Source organism: Rhinatrema bivittatum, chromosome 8 (assembly GCF_901001135.1).
Source record: "Rhinatrema bivittatum chromosome 8, aRhiBiv1.1, whole genome shotgun sequence".
NCBI classification, from domain to species: Eukaryota; Metazoa; Chordata; class Amphibia; order Gymnophiona; family Rhinatrematidae; genus Rhinatrema; species Rhinatrema bivittatum.
Window position 1 is genome coordinate 6,379,592 of NC_042622.1, and position 23,526 is coordinate 6,403,117.

General features: G+C 48.5%; 1 protein-coding gene across 1 annotated transcript in view; it reads left to right on the forward strand.

Moving 5' to 3' along the window:
- Positions 1-21,367, forward strand: part of RTEL1 (regulator of telomere elongation helicase 1) — a 267,031-nt gene extending 245,664 nt beyond the window's left edge. Inside the window, 1 exon segment of the mRNA XM_029611145.1 lies at positions 21,186-21,367. The gene's annotated coding sequence lies outside the window, so the exon portion shown is untranslated.
- Positions 21,368-23,526: the final 2,159 nt, after the last annotated feature.

The following is a 23,526-nucleotide window of genomic DNA, read 5'->3' on the forward strand; positions in this document are numbered from 1 at the left end:
AAGAAACTTGGTCGTATGGTGGCTAGGAAACAGGTGCCATACCAGTTTAGCGGGAGTAATTCATATGCCCGGCGGCCACAAACGAAATAATAGCCGTCTGGTGCAGAGAAGAGGGTGGTTGGCACTCCAGCATTAGTCCACGTTTTGTTGAGGACTGCTTCAGTCCACATGGTGGTGGGCATTGTCAAATTCTCAGTTTGCCACCAGGTTTGTTTGGTTAGGTTAGCAGTAAGGACCCCAGTACATGGGGAATTACCAACAGAAGTAGTATATACTCGGGAATGTTGTCGAGATATGCAATGTCTGCCAATGACATCTGTTTGGAGAGCCCATTCATATGGGTGAGGTTTTCGTTTGTAAGTTATTGTCGCGTTCAATTGATTGAGATCGGTTTGGAAGACCTCTTTAGCTTCCCATGGCCATTGTTCTCCAGTGTGCGTTCCTCCGCAGACAAAACAATTTTTAATTTCAAGAGAGAGAGCTATATTCTCAGCCAGATTAACAAACATATTCTTTGCTTGCTTGGAGAATGCATGTTTTTTCAATTCTTCTGATGCGTGGGATATTTCATCAAAGAAGGACTGATAGCCTACTACAGTAGTCTGATGAATAATTGGTCGAGGTTTGTCTCGACGTTGGGTAATTGTTATATAGGTCATGGGGTCTTTTCCTGTTCCATCGATTCCAAAGCCCCAAGTATCTTGCCAGGGATATCCTTCACCCCGTATGGGCCATTGTATGGACATGGTATTACCAGCTACTGCAGTTAACCGGCCAATTCCATGGCAACCATGATATCCTCCTCCTGTATAGTCACATACCAGAGCCCATCCTGATGAAATTAAGTCTCCTTGACATGGTAGCCATTGAGATGGATTGGCCACCCGATTGTAAGGGCAAAGGTACTTATGGTTGTGAGCATAGGCCTGTTTCCAGGCTTTGGATCCGCAGTGGAGGGCGTTCGGGTGCTTTCCAATGGCTTCACAGGCGTTGAAGATAATGGTGGCAGTAGATTCTCCTCCAACAAGGACTTTGGTCGAGTTGATGTAGTACAGGATGCCTTTTCCTTCTGGAACGATGGTTGAGGTATAGCTCTTTGGTAATCCGGCGGTCAAGGTGATGTTATAGTACTTGGGAGTTGTAGGTGTATGACAAATGACCTTGTCATTTTGTAGGCACCGGTGAAAAGATTGGTATCCTTGAGTTGTATTTAATGAGCACGCAGGCTGAGTTGCACATGAGTCAGGTGGCTGAGATTGGTGTATAATGGTAGAGACAATCTGGAATCCATCTGGAGTAGTGGTATGGATTAACTTGACACATTCAGTGCAGTTTTTGCTTAGAGGCAGAACAAGAGATGTAGCTGTAGAGCAGGAAAGTAGTAGAATAACTAGTAGTAGTCTGGTTGTCATAGCCGAAAGTTGAGAGTGAACACGTTGGACTTGAGTTGTAAGTAGTTCAGTAGATTAATTCTGAAAGGAAGAAAAAATGTATATGTTAGTACTCTTTAGCAAAGTACTATACCCATCTAATCTGGACTATCTTGTTGCCTGTTTTGAGTGAATCTTAACTTGTGGTCTCCAATCCTGGAGACCTGCCAATTGGAGGCAGCAGGTTTTAGGCGAGTCCAGTGAATCCAGGAAGGGCATCCAGAGACCTTTACAGCAGTAGGAGTGGTGAGTAATACTGTGTATGGACCCTTCCAACGTGGTTTAAGGAAATCGGATTCATCCCAGTCCTTCACCCATACAGAATTTCCAACTTGGAATGGATGAATTGGGGTCAACAAAACTAGCGGTTCAACGTCACATGTATAGTCCTGAATTGCAATGACTGTGTTATATAGTCCTTTGAGCTGATTACTTAGTGATAACTCTCCTTGTATCTGCAATGATTCAGGAAAAGAAGGGAGAGGTGGAGGTCTTGCATACATCATCTCATACGGTGTTAGCCCTGATCGTTTTGGACTGCATCTGAGATGTAGCAAGGCTAAGGGTAGGATGTCTGGCCATTTGGTCTTTGTTTCTTGACATAGTTTAGCTATCTGATTCTTCAGTGTTCTGTTAGCCCGTTCAACAGATCCACTGCTCTGCGGTCGCCATGCGCAGTGCAGATGCCATGTGATACCGAGGATTTTACTTAGTCTTTGGATAACATCGCTGGTGAATGCTGGTCCATTGTCTGAATTGATTTGTCTTGGCAATCCGTAGCGTGGTAAGATTTGGTGAAGGAGCAAGGATGCAACTTCTTTGGAGGTTTCAGTTCGTGTTGGTGTGGCTTCGATCCATCCTGTATAGGTGCAAACAGCTACCAGCATTGCTTTGTAACCTTTGGACGGAGTCATGTGAGTAAAGTCAATTTGGCAAACTTGGAAAGGTGTAGTTCCTCTTAAAATATGTCCAGGTGATGGACCAGGTCCACTTCTGGGATTATTTTTAGCACATGTGACACATTGGCTGATTGCGTGTTTTGTTAGTTGGATTATTTTATTGATGTAATACGTCTTTCCCAGCAACTTTACCAGTGCATCTCGTCCGAGATGGGTTTTGTTATGTGCTTCCTTGACAATAGTCCAAGCTAATGTTTCTGGAATCCATATTCTGTTATCTTGCAGAATCCACCAGCCATTGTGATGGTGGATCTGTTCAGCCTGTGCCCAGTCATTCTCCTCTGTTGAATAGGTGGGAGTTTCTGTTGGGAATTGTAGAAGTGGACATGTCGTAGTTGGAATTGATAATAAATGTGCACGGGCTGCTTCTTTTGCTGTTTTATCTGCCCATTGGTTTCCTTTTGCAACGGGATCTGACTTTCCGGTATGGGCTTTACAATGCATGACAGCTACCTTTTGTGGTGCCCACACAGCATTTAGTAATTGATGTATTTCAGATGCATTGGCCAATTGTTTTCCTTCGGCTGTTAGGAACCCTCGCTCCTTGTATAGGGCTCCATGTACCTGGATTGTGAGGAAAGCATATTTGGAATCTGTATAAATATTCACAGTCTGTCCTTCTGCCAATTGTAAAGCTCGGGTGAGAGCGATTAGTTCAGCTTTTTGGGCTGATGTCCCGGGTGGTAAGGGCTCAGCTTCAATAATATCGTCTTCAGAAACTATAGCATATCCAGCAACTCGAATCCCATCAATAACCTGGCTGCTTCCATCAGTAAATAATGTCCATGCTCCCTGCCATGGTTGATCTCTCAAGTCTGGTCTGCTGGAATGTATTGTAGTCATGACCTCTTCACAGTCATGTGCGACGGGTTCAGGTGCCGGCATAAGAGTGGCCGGGTTCAAGTTTTTGCTGTCCTGTATTTGGATTTCAGGAGTTTCACATAGCAGAGCTTGATATTTTACAAGACGTGAATTAGTCATCCATTTTGGTCCATGAGTTTCTAGCAGTCCTTGAATGGTGTGGGGGGTCGTTACATTCAAGATTTGTCCAAAAGTTAATTTGACTGCTTCTGGAATTAGTAAGCATGCAGCCGCAATGCTTCTTAGACAACCTGGCCATCCTTTTGCAACATTGTCCATTCCTTTTGAGAGATATGCAACAGGTCGCTCCCATGAGCCTAGAGTTTGAGTCAATACCCCTATGGCCATGCCTTTTTTCTCGTCGACGAATAGATGGAATGGTTTCATTACATCTGGCAATCCTAGTGCAGGTGGTTCAATCAAGGCATCTTTCAGTTGTTGTAAGCTTGTCAGTTCGTGGGTTTCCCACTGAAAAGGCTGAGATTCTGCCTCCTTTCCCCGCAGCTTGTCGTACAGGGACTGGGCGATAACAGCGTAGTTAGCAATCCACAGCCTACAGTATCCTGCAGCTCCAAGGAACGCTCGGAGCTCTTTCTTGCAAGTGGGTACAGGTTGACCTCGTATTGAACTGGTACGGGATATTCCAAGGCAACGGGTACCTTCCCGGATTTGGAATCCCAAGTATTCTACTTCCAATTCACAAATTTGCACCTTCTTTTTACTTGCACGATATCCTTTTGAGTACAACGTCTTTAACAAGTGGAGTGTGGCTATAGCACATTCGTGATACGTTTCACGAAACAACAGAAGGTCATCCACATACTGTATGACTGGCCCATACGTTACTTGGTACATCTTTAAGTCTTTTGCCAGTTGCTCCCCGAACATCGTGGGTGAGTGCTTAAATCCTTGCGGTAAGCGAGTCCATGTGTACTGCTGCTTGATTCCAGTTTGTGCATTTTCCCATGTGAAGGCAAAGATGTTCTGGCATTCTTCTGCTACTGGAACGGAGAAGAAAGCATCTTTGAGGTCAATGACACTGTACCACTTAGAGGTAGGGGAAACTTGAGCCAAGATTGAGTATGGATTTGGTACAAGGGCTACTAGATCTGCTACTTGATTGTTTACTTTCCGTAAATCTTGTACAGGTCGGTAATCAGTAGAACCGGGTTTCTTTACGGGCAGTAGAGGGGTGTTCCAAGCAGATCGGATTCGCCTGAGAATTCCCAAATCATACAGTCTTTGCAGGTGTATTTCAATTCCTTCTCTGGCCATGTATGGAATGGGGTATATAGCAACCTTTATACACTTTACAGTTCTTATCTTTCACACATGCGTTCTGGTTTTGCTGAACAAACATTTTACAAACTGCTGAGCAAGCAATAGCTAGCGTGGTCTCTAGTAGGTGTAGCTTATGATCAGACTATTGTTTCGTCATTTAATTGACGGGTTAGACATTCGCGATAGCGTTCGTATTAATACAATACAAAATATAAATCCAAAATGGAGTTACGTTCACTAAACGTTAGTGTGTAAGTACGTCATTACGTATTAGGTTCCGTTTGCGTTGCAAATGTTAGTAAATCAAAATGGCTGTGCGTTTCACTGCAGCATGATGAGACGAGAGGCGTCACAGCTGTGCACTGTTCAGGGGTTCATGGAATCGAACTCCTTCACTATGACCCTGGGCCCCACCAGACCCTCCTGCGGGGGGTGGTGTTGATTCAGGGGAGTTTTGCCCTGAGTTTGTGCTCCTGCTGCATCAGGCATTCCTGGCTAGGAAACAGGCGATCCTGAAGAGAGCAGTGCAGCCGGACCCTTTGGCGGATCCTCCACCAAAGCGGATACCCATGCAGTCCCCAGACCGCCATCATCTTGCAGGGGCTCAGCAAGGGGCTCAAGGTGTGAATAGGTTGCCGGCCCCACTCGGGGATCCCTCAGACCCTGGGGGGGATCAGGATCTGGGACACCTGGGTGATGTGATACAGGATGACCCGGACCAAGATAACCTCCCAGCCTCGGAAGGCGATGATCCCAGCGTAGTGTGCTTGTTTAAGCGAGAGGAGCTTCGACCTCTCATTCCCCAGATCTTGGAGGTCCTGGGGATCAAAGTGTCACAGGAGGAATCAGACAGTGAAGGTGTCAACCGGTCCTGGATGGGATTCGGGGTCCGATGACTTCCTTCCCATTACCTAAGAAGGTCCGCAAGCTAGTGACCCGGGAGTGGGACTCACTGGATGTGGGTTTAAAAGTGGGAAGAGCCATGGTGTAACTTTACCCGCTATCGCAGGATGTTTTCGATCTTCTAAAGATACTGAAGGTGGACGCGGCGGTGTCTGCCGTGACTAAGAAGACCACCATTCCTGTGGCAGGGACCGCTGCGTTGAAGGACATTCAGGACCACAAACTGGAGATTCATCTGAAGCGAGTCTTTGAGGTCTCAGCGCTGAGTCTCAGGGCGGCGAATTGCACCAGCCTCATGCAGAGAGCCTGTCTTTGCTGGGTTCAGCAGGCGGCGCAACCCCCAGTCCCAACGTTGGGGGGCCCTTGCAAGCCGCGCGTTTGGAGGCAGGAGTTGCCTTTGTCGCGGACGCGTTGTACGACTTGATTAGGACCTCAGTGTGTGGAATGGTGTCTGCAGTTATGGCTCGTAGACTGCTCTGGTTGCGTAATTGGTCAGCAGACTTATCTTCCAAGTCTCAACTTTGTAACCTCCCCTTTAAGGGCAAGCTTCTCTTTGGGGAGGATCTCGACTAGTTGGTGAAATTGCTGGGGGAGTCTAAGGGCAACCGATTGCCAGAGGATAGGAAACCTTCGGGGAAGGTTTTTCCCCTGCGGGCTCGTTTTTGGGATTTTTGCAGATTTCACCCTGGTAGGTTTTCAGCTCCTTCGGGGTTCAGGCCGGGCTCGGGACATTAGCAGTCCTTTCGTGGAGGATGGCACCCAGGCAGAGAGTCCACGGGCCAAGGTGCTATTTGTGGGAAACCTACCTATTGAAGCCAGGGGCACCCATTCTCTCGTAGAAGCTGTCGGAGGCAGATTGTCTTGAGTTTTCGCGCCTGGTGCGGGAGGCCTTTGTGGAGTCTCGCGTCGCTTCGTGGGTCAAGCGCGAGGCAGTACAGGGATGCTACAACAGTTGCTCGATCTCCTAACCATTGTTCCAGTTCCTCTGGCGGAACAGGGCAAGGAACGCTATTCGGTCTATTTTGTGGTTCCCAAGAAAGAGGGCACCTTTCATCCCATTCTGGATCTGCAGAAGGGGAGCAGGTGTTTGCGAGTTCCCCGTTTTTGCATGGAGACGTTGAGAACTGTGGTGGCCGCTGTACGCAGAGGAGAGTTTCTCGTGTCGTTAGACCTCACCAAGGCGTATCTCTACATCCCGATTCGCCAGGCTCACCAGCAGTTCCTCCACTTCAAGGTGATGGGCCAACTTTTCCAGTTTCAAGCTCTTCCTTTCGGCCTGGCGACGGCTCCACATACTTTCACCAAGGTCATGGTGGTCATGGCGGCGTTCCTGCTCAAGGAGGGGGTCCTTGTTCACCCATATCTCGACGACTGGCTAATCTGAGCGAAGTCTCAGGAGGACTGCGTAAGATCAGTTCAGAGGGTGATGCTCACCTTGCAGTTGCTCGGCTGGGTCATAAATGTCCAGAAGAGTCATTTGGAGCCCACGCAGTTGTTGGTCTTTTTGTGAGCGCTCTTCGACACTTTCCGAGGCAAGGTTTCTCTGGCAGCGGACCATGTAACAAAGTTGCAAGATCAGGTCCAAGCCCTGCTTCAGAGGAAGAATCCGACGGTTTGGCATCACTTACAGGTTCTGGGATCCATGGCCTCCACCTTGGATTTGGTCCCGTGGGCATTTGCTCATTTGCGTCTGTTGCAGCGTGGCTGTTATCGCGGTGGAGTCCGGTGTCAGAACAGTTCCATATACCGTTACCTCTCCTTCTAGAGTCCAGAGTCAGTCTATCATGGTGGCTTTCACGCAGCAACCTGGAACAGGGAGTAGACTTAGACCCTCCAAATTGGGTGGTTATCTCCATGGATGCCAGCCTATCCGGAATAGGTGCAGTCTGCCTCAACAAATCCGCCCATTGGCTTTGGTCTCCAACAGAGAAATCCTGGTCTATCAACCGCCTCGAGACAAGGGCTGTCCGGCTGGCCCTCCGAGCATTTCTTCCTCTGGTCAAGGACACAATGGTTCGAGTGTTCTCAGACAACACCGCGACGGTAGCTTACATCAACCGGCAAGGCGGGACATGGAGTCTCGTGGTGGCATTGGAGGCAAGGCTATTGTTCGCTTGGGCGGAGCACCATCTTAAAGGAATTGCCGCATCTTATGTCGAGGGCGAGGAAAATGTACAGGCGGACTTCCTCAACAGGCAACAGCTTGATCCGGGAGGGTGGGAGTTAGCTCCCAAAGCATGGAACCTCATTTGCACCAGGTGGGGCGTGCCTCAGTTGGATCTGATGGCAACTCGAGCCAATGCAAAGACAAAGCACTTCTTCAGCTGTCGTCGAGAGATAGGCTCGATAGAACTGGATGCTCTGGTATGTCCGTGGCCCACGGGCATTCTTCTCTATGCCTTTCCTCCCTGGCCTCTCATCTGTTGGCTTCTACAACACATAGAGCGGCATCCAGGTAGTGTAGTGTTGGTGGCTCCGGAGTGGCCGCGTCGCCCATGGTTCGCGGACATGGTGCGATTAGTCTTGGAAAGATCCTTTACAGGTGGCGCATTCCTCATCTTCTCTGTCAAGGGCCCATATTTTCAGATCAGGAGTTTTGCTTCTCTCTCGCAGCCTGGCTTTTGAGAGGCGGCAATTGCGATTGAGGGGATATTCCGAGCAGGTCATTTCCACTCTTCTTCAGGCGCGTCAGCCTTCTACTTCTATGTCCTATGTTAAGGTCTGGAAGTTATTTGAGGCATGGTGCCGCCAGTGCTCCTTGAATCTTTTGTCAACAGAGATTCCCCAGGTGTTGGACATCCTGCAACAGGGGTTGACCAAAGTTTTAGCTTTCAACTCTCTTAGGGTTCAGGTGGCTGCCTTAAGTGCCTTAAGGGGCAGAGTTCACAGTCGGTCGCTGGCAGTGCATCCAGACATTTCGCGTTTTTCTCAAAGGAGTAAAGCATTTACGTCCTCCCGTACACCCGTTATGTCCAGACCTGGAGTTTGAGCCTGGTGCTTCAGGTGTTTTGCGGAGCCCCCTTTGAGCCTTTATGGAGGGTTCCTATTAAGGATTTGAACTTAAGAACATAAGAAAATGCCATACTGGGTCAGACCAAGGGTCCATCAAGCCCAGCATCCTGTTTCCAACAGTGGCCAATCCAGGCCATAAGAACCTGGCAAGTACCCAAAAACTAAGTCTATTCCATGTAACCATTGCTAATGGCAGTGGCTATTCTCTAAGTGAACTTAATAGCAGGTAATGGACTTCTCCTCCAAGAACTTATCCAATCCTTTTTTAAACACAGCTATACTAACTGCACTAACCACATCCTCTGGCAACAAATTCCAGAGTTTAATTGTGCGTTGAGTAAAAAAGAACTTTCTCCGATTAGTTTTAAATGTGCCCCATGCTAACTTCATGGAGTGCAGAAGTAGCCATTTGTTCTGCTCGACGCATTTCAGAGTTACAGGCTTTGTCATGTCGAGATCCTTTTCTTAGGATTTACGATGATAGTTTTGCTCCGCACGATTCCTTCCTTCATGCCCAAGGAGTCTCTACTTTTCATGTCAATCAGGCGGTGGATCTGCCAGGATTTCCGAACTGGTTCAGGGATTCTCCTCATGAGAGGGAACTTCATCTTTTGGATTTGTGTCACGTTCTTTTGTGCTGTTTGGAGGTTAGTAATGACTTCCGGCGTTTGGACCATCTGTTTGTCTTGTTTGGGGGTCCTAAGAAGGGTGACAAGGCTTCGAAAGTGACAATTTCGCACTGGATTAAGGAGGCTATCGCTGTAGCTTATGTTGGCGTCAGGTGCCCATGGGACTGAGAGCTTATTCCACTAGAGCCCAGGCAACCTCCTGGGCTGAGTGTCAGCTTCTGTCGCCTCAGGAGATCTGCAGAGCGGCAGTTTGGTCCTCCCTGCACACTTTCACCAAGCATTATCGTTTTGATGTGAGGGCGCAAGATGAATCATACTTTTGGGAGGTTGTACTGCGAGCGGGTCTTTCAGGTTCCCGCCCAGTGTAGAGTAGCTTGGGTACATCCCACTGGTCTGGACTGATCTGGGTATGTTCAGGAAAGGAAAATTGGTTCTTACCTGCTAATTTTCGTTCCTGTAGTACCACAGATCAGTCCAGAGACCTGTCCCTCTTTTCAGATTCCGAAAGACTACCTTGAAACGTGATATTTCCTGAAGAAACAATTTGGTCTTTTTCAAATGCTCCAGAAGGGGCAAGTTCCGAGGTGGTCTAGTGGTTTTTTGTTTTATCTGTTCCGGACAAGTGGTTGGCGGTTAAGTTTTGGGTTCCAACCCTCTTCGCCTTTTAAGTAAAGTTTGGTTGTTTAGGCTTGGGTACAGGTCAATACTGAGGGGCTGCAGGTGGCACTCTCGTTAAGTAGCAGTGCCTAAAGTTCTAATTGTTCTCTGCCTCCATCTGCTGGTAGGAATGCACAACCCACTGGTCTGGACTGATCTGTGGTATTACAGGAACGAAAATTAGCAGGTAAGAACCAATTTTCCTGTCTTACAGGGTCTTGCTGATGTGGGTAGGCTGTGGGGGTCTTAAAGTTCCATACAAAACAAAGATGAGCTGTGCAGAGGCTGAGAAAACCATGAGGGTAATTTCCTACTACAGCAGTCCAGTTTGAACAGTGGGTTATATTCCCATACCAGCAGATGGAGGCAGAGTACACAGAATTCATCCCCACTATGTACTGGTGGAGCAGCACAGAGAGAACCTAGTATTCTCCTAGGAGAGCAGAATGTTAGTCCTCACGGAGGTGAAGGAGGAAAAGGAAAGGAGAGGAAAATCACAGAGGCCATACCCGGGGGTGAGGACGGTCTTCCCGGCCCCAATGGGGCGTCTCGCCATGCCTCACGAGTGACATCATAATTAAAGGACCAGCGGGACCTTTAAATTTGGTTCCTTCAGCGGTGCGCAGCTGCTGCTGTTACGTCGCCTTTGTATTAATTTTTCTTCATTCCAAATATTTCTTCAAACTCCTCTGCCTCAAACGGGAGCTTTTGGATTTAAGAGCTGTTTTCTCTGAAACCTCCGTGAAAGGATTAAAGGACTGTTCGTTAAGGAGAGGCCGGCTCTGGTAAGACCTTCAGCCTATTCATTGCTTGTTTAAAAATATTCCGCATACTAAGCGAAAGGGTTGAGTGCGATTGGAGTCCTCTGCTCCAGTACCTACTATCCCTTCACAACCTTTGATTGAAGGATACTTCGTGCCGGCTGCAGCCTCTACACCGGGAGTAAGGTCTGCTGAGGTGGCAGGTAGCGAACATAACCTGCCACCCATGGACGATCAAATCTCCTTGAGCCCGGGAGCACCTGAAACTTCCTCCCCTCCATTTCAAGCCAACCCCCAGGACTATGCCCGAGAACCACGGTTAAATGCCGGAGGGGAATCTGTCGCAGAGGTGGGACCTGGGGGTATCACAACGGATTTTTTAAGTTTGCCTAATCGGATCTTGGATAATAGTAATGAGGGAGGGAATGTTGTATTAAGAGATCAGATTATATCTGACCCGAATAGGGAATTTATTGGGCAAGACAGGGTTGTGGACTTGGCAAGCGAAATCAAATCGATTACAGAAGTTTGCCGAGAAGGTGGGATGAGTACTGGCCTCACAATACAGAAACTATCCAAACCAAATGCAATCACATTGGATTCTATTTGGAATGCATTGGTCACATTGGAAAAATCAATTTCTTCATTAACAAGTGTGATAAACACTTCCCAGAATGCAATGCAGATAATGGAACCTATGTTAAAATCTCAAGAGGTTAGAATTAAAGATATGTCTGTTCAAATAACAACTGTTCAAGAAGTACATACTAAATTGATCCAATCAGATAATTTAATCATGAGGAAAATTGAAAATATTGAGAACAATATGAGGTATTTAAACCTCAGAATATTAAATTTCCCATGTATTAAATTGATATCCCCAAAAGAACAATTTAAAAAATATCTTATGGATATTCTTCTGTTGAATAAAGAAGCGATGCCATCTATATCTTAAGATTTATTTTGTCCCTATGGCTAGGAATGAGAATGACTTAGATCCACCTGTCCCAAAATTAAATATTGAAAATGATTTGACTGCGTTTTTGGAAAGATCAACTAAGCAACAGATAGATTATCAGGGAACTTTATTAGTATCTTTTGTTTCCCCTACAGATAGAGATTTCTGCGAAATCGAAATAAATTATACTTTGGACAGAAAATTTGGGATATATCCAGATATAACAAAAGATAACACAAATACGCAGGAAGCGTTTTGTGGGAATGAGTCAGGAGGCTAGATTATTAGGTGCTCAAATAAACATCAGTTCCCTTTACGTACCCGGATCAGTCCAGACTGTGGGTTGAGCCTCCTGTCCAGCAGGTGGAGACAGAGAAAAACTGAAAGGGTATCCTGTATCAGGACAGAGCCTACCCTGCAGCCCTTCAGTATTTGTCTGTCTCCAGCAGGTGGATCAGCTCACCCTGCGGTCTCCTGTTTCTTTTGCTTAGCCCCTGTTTTCGGGCTTTCTTTCTTCTCTAAACTTATTGGATCAAGCAAGTATTTATTATCTATCATTTAAAAAAAAAAAAAAAAAGTTTTTGGATTCTGTTGATTTCCATACAGGAGACAGTTTCTGTCTCCTCACTCTGGGGGGGACCTAGGGGGGCTTTGCCCGGCTCCCTATCCCCAGTGTTCCTCGGCTATGGGGTGAAATTGGTGGTGCCAGTCACTCCCCCTGTACAGCCTCTCTCTCTCTCTTCTACCGGGACGCTTATCCCCCGGAGCTGCCTGCAGGGACGTGTTTTCCTCTGCACTGTCTAAGTTGAAAAAAAAATAAAAAGACTAAGAATCAAAGTGAAACTAAACACTTGGCAGCCTTTTGTGAGAGTTAGGAGCGTGCAGAGTTCAGTCTCCTGCCTCCGCTCCCTCAGCCCCGGCAGCACAGCTAATTTTAATTACTGCTCCTCCTCTGCATCGGGGCCATGCCGCGCTCTCCTCTCTGCCTTGCCTGCGGGGATTCTTCGCTCCGTCTCTCTAGAGAAGGGCTCTGCTCTAAATGTTTGCCGGGGGGGAGGGTCCCTCCGCGGCTGCGATCTCCTCCAGAGCCCGAGCAAGGCCGCAGAAGCGCATGGCCGCGCCGTTCCCGGGCCAACAAACCGCGGGAGTGGCGGCCATTTGGGGTTTTTCGGATGCTGCTTTTTTAAGGCAGCAGGACTCACAGGACTCTGATTTTTTAGATCCCCCCCAATTTGAGCCCCGTGCAGTCCCCTGATGCAGGTTCTGACATTCCCCCCCCCTCTCCCGAGATTCCAGGCCTCATTTTTCTTCAGAATTTGTGCTTTTAATGCACAAATCTTATTTAGCCAGCCTGCAAGAAGAGGTGGACCCTTCTGCTCCTCCTCTTCCTAAAATTCCTCGGATTGCTGCACCATCCGCTCTAGCGTTCCTGATGCGCAGGGGCCTGACCGAGTGCGGATGGTCCCTGGGGGTCCCCCAGACCCATATCAGGATTTTGTTGAAACTCTCCCCCCCCCCGGGTTCTACGTCTATTCAGAAGGGAGGAACTGGAGCCACTTATCCCTTTTATTTCTCAGGAGCTGGGGAAAAGTGCCCTGCAGTGGACGCGTTTTCGGCCGCAATGCCAGCTTGCGCGGACCCGGTCCTGGCGGGACTCAGGGTTCTTCTGTGCACCTTCCCCTTCCATCTGATGCATCGGCTAATGCTCCTTAGGGAGTGGGAGGCTCCCGATTCGGGGCTCTGCGTCGGGAGAGCTATGGAGAAGCTTTATCCTCTCCCGGAGGAGTGCTTAGAGACATGCTGAAAATGCCCAAGGTGGATTCCTCCGTGACTGCGGTTACGGCTACAGCCCTTAGGGATGTCCAAGACCGCAAGCTAGAATTCCATCTCAAGCGCATCTTCGAAGTCTTGGCCTTGGGTGTCCGGGCGTCGATCTGCAGCAGTCTCATGCAGCGGGCAAGCCTCAGGTGGGTTCAACAATTGCTCAGCACCTAGGACCTCCCATCTGATGAGGCAGAGCAGACTGAAAGATTGGAAGGCGCTATAGCGTATGGGGCAGATGCCCTTTACGACATGTTCTGGGTCCAGGCAAAAGCGATGGCTTCTGCAGTCTCGGCCAGACGGCTCCTCTGACTCCGTAATTGGGCAGCCGACTCGTCTTCCAAGGCGCTGCTGGGCACGCTCTCTTTCAAAGGTAAGTTGCTGTTTGGCGAGGACCTGGAACAGCTTATTTAATCCTTGGGTGAGAACAAGGTACACAAACTACCTGAGGATCGCCTGAAACAAGTGAGAACCTTCTTCCCTACTTGCACCCGCTTCAGGGATCAGCAGAGATATAATCCCAGGGCGCGAGGCACCTTCTCTAGAGGAAATTCCTCCAGGGCTCAGTCCTTTTGTGGGTGCTGTGCCTTCCGTGATGGTAATCCACAGCGCCCCGCGTCCAAGCCCGCCTCTCAATGAGATTCGGTCGGCCCATTCCTCCGTTCCAAACTTAGGTGGTCGGCTGTCCCTGTTCTTGGAGGAATGGGTCAAAATCACGTCGGACCAGTGGGTCCTCGAGATAATCGAGAGAGGTTACACTTTAGAATTTGCTCGGGACCTGTCATCTCCACTATCCTGCGTGCTCGCAAGACTTCTACTTCCCTCGCCTATGTCCAGGTTTGGAAGGTTTTCTAGCTTGTCTGCGTGGAATCGGGTGTCTCGGTACATTCGGCCCCAGTTTCACTGGTTCTTTCTTTTCTCCAGCGCAGTCTCTCTAAGGGCCTCTCGTTCGGTTCGCTCCGGGTACAGGTCTCTGCCCTCGGCTCTCTCCTGGGAAGTCTTGAAGGTTATGTGGTTACGTCCCATCCAGATGTTGTCTGTTTCCTCAAGGGAGTTAAACATTTGAGGCCACTGCTGCGTTCCACTTGTCCTTCGTGGAGCCTTAACTTGGTCCTCTGGGCTCTCTTCCTTGCTCCCTTCGAGGCTCTCCGTCACTCTACTCTCAAGGATTTAACACTCAAGGTGGAGTTTTTAGTCTCTATTTGCTCCGCCAGGCGGGTGTCGGAGATCCAAGCGTTGTCTTGCCGGGAGCCCTTCCTACATTTTTCGGACTCTGGGGTCTCCCTCAAGACTGTACCCTCTTTCTTGCCGAAAGTTGTTTCTGCCTTTCATGTCAATCAGTCGGTGGAGCTCCCTGCTTTTTCTCCCACGGATCTTGCAAGTATGGTTGGGGATGATCTACGTCATCTGGATGTGAAGCGCGTTCTCATGCGTTATCTGCAGGTAACCAATGACTTCCGTGTTTCGGACCATCTCTTTGTCTTATGGAGTGGGCCCAACTGGGGCAAACAGGCCTCTAAGACTACGATTTCTCGCTGGTTGAAGGAAGCGATCGCATCAGCCTATATCTGTCAGGGCCAGGCAGTCCCGGAGGGCCTAAAGGCTCATTCCTTGCGTTCCCAAGCTACTTCTTGGGCGGAGAGTCAGTCAGTCTCTCCGCAGGAGATATGCAGGGCAGCTACGTGGAAGTCTCTGCATACTTTAGCTCGGCATTACCGCCTTGATATCCAGGCGCCTGTCTTTGGTTCATTTGGTCGGCAGGTGCTTCAAGCGGGACTGTCTCGGACCCACCCTGTTTAGGGAAGCTTTGGTACATCCCATGGTCTGGACTGATCCGGGTACGTACAGGGAAAGGAAAATTTGTTCTTACCTGTTAATTTTCGTTCCTGTAGTACCACTGACCAGTCCAGACACCCTTCCCTATACTTTATACTGTCCACTTGAAGTTTCTTTCCTTTTCCTGCAGGTTTTCGAATGAATTTTTATGTGATGATACTCAAGAAGCACCGGAAGCATCTTTATGATGACCATGGACATTCATGCAAGAGCGTCAGTCTACAGAGTCCAGTCACTGTTTGCGCTTGTTCAGATTTTGAGTTCTCTTGTTGGTTGCTAGAGTTCTCTTGTTACTTGCTTGTTTCCTTACTGTTTATCTTCATGTTTTCTGCTTTGACAATGGTTATACTGAAGGGCTGCAGGGTAGGCTCTGTCCTGATATAGGACACCCTTTCAGTTTTGGTCTGTCTCCATCTGCTGGACAGGAGGCTCAACCCATGGTCTGGACTGATCCGTGGTACTACAGGAACGAAAATTAACACGTAAGAACTAATTTTCCTATATCCATATAAATACATGATGAAAATAGATAGTAATAGTTATATTTTTTATGAACCCTCACAATTACAGAGTTTTTTGGATAGTCGTAAGGGTGAGACCAGTACTACCTAACCAGTTCAGGTGTCAAAAATGGATAATAGGCTATTTCCTCCTTATTTTCTTGTATTTGCTTGCTTCAATATAATATTTTGTTCCAATATATCCTAAGATCCTTTCATTTTCTTATGATATTAACAGTAAAAATTTATTTTTGCTTTGAAAAATATGGAAATTGATTTTCTCTATCTTTATCCATTAATGGGATAAGATTTAGGAATATAATTGTTGTAAACTTTTCTGTTAGTATTATATAAAAATTGATAAATAAAGAATTAAACAAAAAAAAAAAAAGGTTAGTCCTCACACATGGGTGACATCATCAGATGGAGCCAGGCACGGAAAACTTCTGTCAAAGTTTCTATACCTTTGACTGGCACACTGAGCATGCCGCTATGCGTGCGGCCACGCAGGGTTCCCTTTCAGTCTCTCTCTTTCTGCGGTGCAGTTGCCTCGCAGAAGGTGGAGCTCTGCTTTTCCTCAGAGTTCTCTGGTTGTTTTCTTGCGTTTTTTGCCACCTTCACGTGGGGTTCCCTCCTAATTAGGGCAGCCCGGTAAGTTTTTACCTTTCTTGAGATCGGTTCTAGGGGTTTTTTGGCGTCTGTGTCCACCCTGCACCGTCCGCTTGTCGGCTCGAGGCATGGCCTCCTCCAGTTTCCGTCAATGCCCCCAGTGCCCTTGGACCATGTCTTTACAGACTTCATGCAGATCAGTCATTCATTGCCTGGGGGCATCGCATGATGTCCGGGATTGCAAATTTTGTGACCAGATGACCCCTAAAGGTCGTCTGGCGCGATTGGATAAAATGGAAAAGCTTTTTGGCCCCAAGAGGTCGTTGCCTGATGCCAGTGTGGAGGGTCCGTCAATGCTGCGGGGTCAAAGGGAACCCATGGTCACCGAACCATCGGTGTACACCCCCACTCAGGCTCCCCCTCTGGAGAGGGGTGCCGGAGATCAACCGCTGTTGAATTCCTCGCCCTCCTCAGCACTGGGGAAAGACCGGGCCGAGCACCAGGGGAAATCAAGGAAACACCATCACTGGTCGCCTTTGACGCATGGCACCGGCTCCGGAAAGGCACAGGCATAGGCGCACTGTTGCCCCCGAATTGGCCCTGTGGAGACCAGGCTTTGCCCTTGGTTGATCCCGGGAGTCTGAGGTGCTCCCTGCTGATGCCCATGTCGGTGCCGGGCAGCAATCCCTCTCGTTTTGGGGGTGATCTGGTGGTGCCTGCTCCTTCTCCACCTGTCTTGTCCATGGCAGCCTTCGAGGAGAACCTGGATTGTAGGATTCAATTGGCAGTATTCTGAGCCCTCAGGGGTATCAAATCGCAAGCCCCGTCGGTACCTCCACCAATGCCGGAGCCCACTCCCTTGATTCTAGCACTGCTGCTGGAGCACCTCAACGTTCTGCTGGGTGCCCTTCCTACACAGCTGGTGCCCTGGGATTGCTCAGTCCCTCGGTAGCCATCGTTGCCTCCCCCCTCGGGGGCTATACCTATCGCCGGTTCCTCTGAGGAGAAAGGCTCTGTGCTTCCAGGGCCATCGGGGCCTCTGGCACCTAGGCTGCTACTTCCGGCTCCAGCACCAGGTCCTTCGGGGGCCTCAGTGTCTCTGGGCCCAAACCAAGGGCAGTCAGCGCGGGTCCCCCACTGACCTCTCCTGGGGATTTCAGTGAGGAGGAAGCTATATACGACCGGTGGGGGGACGATACTTCTGAGTCCTTTTCCGATGTCTTCTCAGAACCGTGTGTCCGTCCGTCCCCCCGAAGGAACGGCGCTGGTCTCCTCCAGAGGACGACCTTTGCCAGTTTCATCTGCACCATGGCGGAGTCTATTCCATCAACCAAAAATAAACTGTGTACTAGTTAGAGAGCTAACATAACACCCAAAAACGCCAAACCAATTATAAACCAATTTTTGTAAGACCCTCTATTCACGAGAAGACATATTATGTGTTCAACTCGTTTCTCATAGGGGTCACTATTGCTTTTAATCATTCAAAAAATCAATTTTTGTTGTCTTTTTCAAAAACTTTTTAAAAGTTCCTCAACCAATTTTTGGCAATCAAAATGCAACGGGTACTTATCCGCACTGAAAAGGTCCCAGGTAACCCGACATGGCCATGTTTCGGACCGCTGTCCTGCTTCAGGGGAAGAAAAGGAAACCAATACAGATCCTTGTAGCCTTGTAGAAACCTTCTTCTTGCGGCGTCTTTATTTGTGCCGATCAATTTTTTCGCGCAGGCTGCATTTCAGCCCGCTGTATGATTCAGCCCGCTCTGTGATTCGTATAAACAGCTTCCGTTGGGTTGCCATTGTCGAAATACAGCGGGCTGAAATGCAGCCTGCGCGAAAAAATTGATCGGCACAGAATAAAGACGCCGCAAGAAGAAGGTTTCTACAAGGCTACAAGGATCTGAATTGGTTTCCTTTTCTTCCCCTGAAGCAGGACAGCGGTCCGAAACATGGCCATGTCGGGTTACCTGGGACCTTTTCAGTGCGGATAAGTACCCGTTGCATTTTGATTGCCAAAAATTGGTTGAGGAACTTTTAAAAAAAATTTGAAAAAGACAACAAAAATTGATTTTTTGAATGATTAAAAGCAATAGTGACCCCTATGAGAAACGAGTTGAACACATAATATGTCTTCTCGTGAATAGAGGGTCTTACAAAAATTGGTTTATAATTGGTTTGGCGTTTTTGGGTGTTATGTTAGCTCTCTAACTAGTACACAGTTTATTTTTGGTTGTTGACATTGGTGTGGACTAGAATACACCAGTTGGTGTGAGTGGGTTTTGTTGTGTGATTGGAGTCTATTCCATTCCAGCTCCTGACGGAAGAGGATGCTGGAGATGCTCCAGTTTGTGGACGCACCAAAAGACGTGGTAGCTGTTCCTGTGCATGAGATCTTCAAGGAGTTGCTCCTGCGCATTTGGGAACATGCTGTATTCATGTCCCTGGTAAACAGGAAGGCTGACGCCATCTACCTCTTTCAGAAGTCCCTCGGGTTTGAGCGGTGCAAGCTCCCCCAGCAGTTGGTGGGGGATTTCTAACCATGAAGATTCAATTTTGTATTTAGTCTCATGCAGGATGTTTATCCTGTTGGACTCTATGCCATCCCGGACATAAAGCGCCACACCTCCTCCCGACTGCTCCTCTCTGTCATTGCGATATAATTTGTACCCCAGTATAGCACTGTCCCATTGGTTATCCTCTTTCTACCATGTCTCTGAGATGCCAATTAAGTCTACGTCATCATTTACTGCTATACCTTCTAATTCTCCCATCTTACTTCTTAGACTTCTGGCATTAGCATACAAACATTTCAAAGTTTGTTTTTTGTTTGTCTTTTCATTCTGCTTTTTAATTGATAGGGATAAGTTAGAATTTTTTAGCTCAGGTGAGTTTTTAGTTATAGGCACTTGGACTACTTTTCTTATTATTGGAACCTCACTGTCGGGATGCCCTAATTCTAATGCATCATTAGTATCCTTTGAAGATACCTCTCTCCGAACCATGCGCTGCTGAGCGACTGTCGGCTTTCCCCTTTGTTCTAGTTTAAAAGCTGCTCTATCTCCTTTTTAAAGGTTAGCGCCAGCAGTCTGGTTCCACCCTGGTTAAGGTGGAGCCCATCCCTTCAGAAGAGACTCCCCCTTCCCCAAAAAGTTCCCCAGTTCCTAACAAAACTGAATCCCTCTTCCTTGCACCATCGTCTCATCCACGCATTGAGACTCCGGAGCTCTGCCTGCCTCTGGTGACCTGCGCATGGAACAGGGAGCGTTTCAGAGAATGCTACCCTGGAGGTTCTGGATTTAAGCTTTCTACCTAAGAGCCTAGATTTGGCTTCCAGAACCTCTGTCCCACATTTTCCTATGTCGGTGCCCACATGTACCACGACAGCCGGCTCCTCCCCAGCACTGTCTAAAATCCTATCTAGGTGACGCGTGAGGTCCGCCACCTTCGCACCAGGTAGGCAAGTTACCAGGCGATCCTCATGCCCACCAGCCACCCAGCTGTCTACATTCCTAATAATCGAATCACCAACTATGACAGCCGACCTAACCCTTCCCTCCTGGGCAGTAGCCCTGGGAGAGACATCCTTGGGCTTGGGTACAGGTCAGTACTGAGGGACTGCAGGTGGCACTCTGTTATGTAGCAGTGCCTGAAAAGTTTTTATTCTCTGCCTCCATCTGGTAGGGATGCAAAAGCCACTTGTCTGGACTGATCTGTGGTACTACAGGAATGAAAATTATCAGATAAGAACAAATTTTCCTTTTTTTTACCTGCCTTTCTGACTACCTTTTTAATACAAAACACACAAATTCCTGGGTTTTGTCTGCCCTCTGAGTAGCTATTTAATACAGTTACACACACACTAAATAATATACCCCAATAGTTTATTTCTCCCCAAATCTTTGAAGTTCTAAAACCTTCGCCAGGCAGTACTTATCGATTCTCTTCAGCCACCAGCAAGGTGATCCTCTCCTCTCAGTGCTCCCACTTAGCAGAGCTCTATGAGAAAACAGTTTTACTTATAGCACGACGGGTTTTGGAGCTGCAAGCTCTTTCATGCCGTGAACCGTTTTTACAAATTACTTTCAGGAAGTCTGATCGTCTGTTTAAGCTCCATGGTGGAGGTGAATGGGGTGAACTGGTGGCAGCAGCAACTGTTGACCATTGGGTAAAAGATGTCACCACGGCTGCCTATGTGGATGTCGATGTCCTGTTACTAGACTGGTGAGTGCACATTCCACTAGGGCTCAGGCGCTATTGTGGGAGGAGTTTCGGTTCTTGTCTCCTGTTGAGATTTGCCAAGCAGTGACTTGGTCCTCTTTACAGATTTTCTGCAAGCATAACCACTTGCATGTGTGGGCCCAGGAGGATGCGGCCTTCACGCTTGCAGTGTTGACAGGACCGCGGGCAGTCTCCCGCCCTTTATAGGAGTAGCTTTTGTACATCCCGTTTGTGTGGATTTACCAATCCACAACCCACCTTGTCTGCCTACTTGCTTTTAGTTTGTCTTTTATATGTGGTTCATTCGTTTGAAAGACTGTAAGTGAAATAATCAGCCCCTAAGATTAGTTGGTGAACATTTTTGCTGAGCTCAGTTTTTCCCGGTTGGTTGGGAGCATGAGTGGTTACCTGTTAATAGTCATGTTCAAGTATAATCGGTTTGTGCACAGTTTGGCTTTTCTAGAGATACTGGCAGGCTGATGTCGGGCCAGGGCTATATGTCAGTGACGTCAGCTTTACTCTGTCTCCATCTGCTGGTAGGAGTGCATAACCCAATGTGTGGATTGGTCTGCCTGTCTTAGAGGAAAGGAAATTATCAGGTAAGAAGTAATTTCTCCTTAGCTTTGGTTTCTTACCAGTAATGCAGCCTCATGCCCTGGGAGTGGAGGTTGGGAGGTGTAGCTGAGGTTAGTCAGACGAATCTTGTGAAGCCCCGTGTTATAAATCTCCACTTTACATCTTTCCACAGAGCATTGAGCAGTGCTGGCATGCGGAAGAGCTGGAGAAATGGGACGAGCCTGAGCCTCCCCAGTGTAGAAGAGCACATTCACTAAATCCCAGCGAGTGAGGTTTCTAATGAATTGTATCAATTTTAAAACATAACCTAGAAAAGATGTTACATTTTAATATAAATAAACACTGTTTTCTACATCTCTAATGTATTATTTCTTTCTCTCTCTGGTATTAATAGGCTGCCAACCAAAGCTCTAGTCGGCAAACATGACATACATAATAGTTAAAAGAAAAACTAAAAACAAGAAAAGAAACCATGCAAGTCCAATCATAAAAGCAATAAAATAAGATGAACCAAGAGTGAACAGGTGGCAAGCATAGAGTCAGAAAGAACCACAACATGGCAGAAAATGATAAAAGACCATTGAAACACAGAAAAGGAGGAGTGAGGTGCATTGTCGGAGCTGTGTGTGAGGGTCTCAGTACAGGAATAGCAGGAGGTGCTGCAGGGCAGAGCTGTGTGTGAGGGTCTCAGTACAGGAATAGCAGGAGGTGCTGCAGGGCAGAGCTGTGTGTGAGGGTCTCAGTACAGGAATAGCAGGAGGTGCTGCAGGGCAGAGCTGTGTGTGAGGGTCTCAGTACTGGAATAGCAGGAGGTGCTGCAGGGCAGAGCTGTGTGTGAGGGTCTCAGTACTGGAATAGCAGGAGGTGCTGCAGGGCAGAGCTGTGTGTGAGGGTCTCAGTACTGGAATAGCAGGAGATGCTGCAGGGCAGAGCTGTGTGTGAGGGTCTCACTACTGGAATAGCAGGAGGTGCTGCAGGGCAGAGCTGTGTGTGAGGGTCTCAGTACTGGAATAGCAGGAGATGCTGCAGGGCAGAGCTGTGTGTGAGGGTCTCAGTACAGGAATAGCAGGAGGTGCTGCAGGGCAGAGCTGTGTGTGAGGGTCTCAGTACAGGAATAGCAGGAGGCGCTGCAGGGCAGAGCTGTGTGTGAGGGTCTCAGTACAGGAATAGCAGGAGGTGCTGCAGGGCAGAGCTGTGTGTGAGGGTCTCAGTACTGGAATAGCAGGAGGTGCTGCAGGGCAGAGCTGTGTGTGAGGGTCTCAGTACTGGAATAGCAGGAGATGCTGCAGGGCAGAGCTGTGTGTGAGGGTCTCAGTACTGGAATAGCAGGAGGCGCTGCAGGGCAGAGCTGTGTGTGAGGGTCTCAGTACTGGAATAGCAGGAGGTGCTGCAGGGCAGAGCTGTGTGTGAGGGTCTCACTACTGGAATAGCAGGAGGCGCTGCAGGGCAGAGCTGTGTGTGAGGGTCTCAGTACTGGAATAGCAGGAGGCGCTGCAGGGCAGAGCTGTGTGTGAGGGTCTCAGTACTGGAATAGCAGGAGGCGCTGCAGGGCAGATCTGTGTGTGAGGGTCTCAGTACTGGAATAGCAGGAGGTGCTGCAGGGCAGAGCTGTGTGTGAGGGTCTCAGTACTGGAATAGCAGGAGGTGCTGCAGGGCAGAGCTGTGTGTGAGGGTCTCAGTACTGGAATAGCAGGAGGTGCTGCAGAGCTGTGTGTGAGGGTCTTAGTACTGGAATAGCAGGAGATGCTGCAGGGCAGAGCTGTGTGTGAGGGTCTTAGTACTGGAATAGCAGGAGATGCTGCAGGGCAGAGCTGTGTGTGAGGGTCTCAGTACTGGAATAGCAGGAGATGCTGCAGGGCAGAGCTGTGTGTGAGGGTCTCAGTACTGGAATAACAGGAGGTGCTGCAGGGCAGAGCTGTGCGTGAGGGTCTCAGTACTGGAATAGCAGGAGATGCTGCAGGGCAGAGCTGTGTATGAGGGTCTCAGTACTGGAATAGCAGGGGGTGCTGCAGGGCAGAGCTGTGTGTGAGGGTCTCAGTACTGGAATAGCAGGAGATGCTGCAGGGCAGAGCTGTGTGTGAGGGTCTCAGTACTGGAATAGCAGGGGGTGCTGCAGGGCAGAGCTGTGTGTGAGGGTCTCATTACTGGAATAGCAGGAGATGCTGCAGGGCAGAGCTGTGTGTGAGGATCTCAGTACTGGAATAGCAGGAGATGCTGCAGGGCAGAGCTGTGTGTGAGGGTCTCAGTACTGGAATAGCAGATGGTGCTGCAGGGCAGAGCTGTGCGTGAGGGTCTCATTACTGGAATAGGAGGCGCTGCAGGGCAGAGCTGTGTGTGAGGGTCTCAGTACTGGAATAGCAGGAGGTGCTGCAGGGCAGAGCTGTGCATGAGGGTCTCAGTACTGGAATAGCAGGAGGTGCTGCAGGGCAGAGCTGTGTGTGAGGGTCTCAGTACTGGAATAGCAGGAGGCGCTGCAGGGCAGAGCTGTGTGTGAGGGTCTCAGTACTGGAATA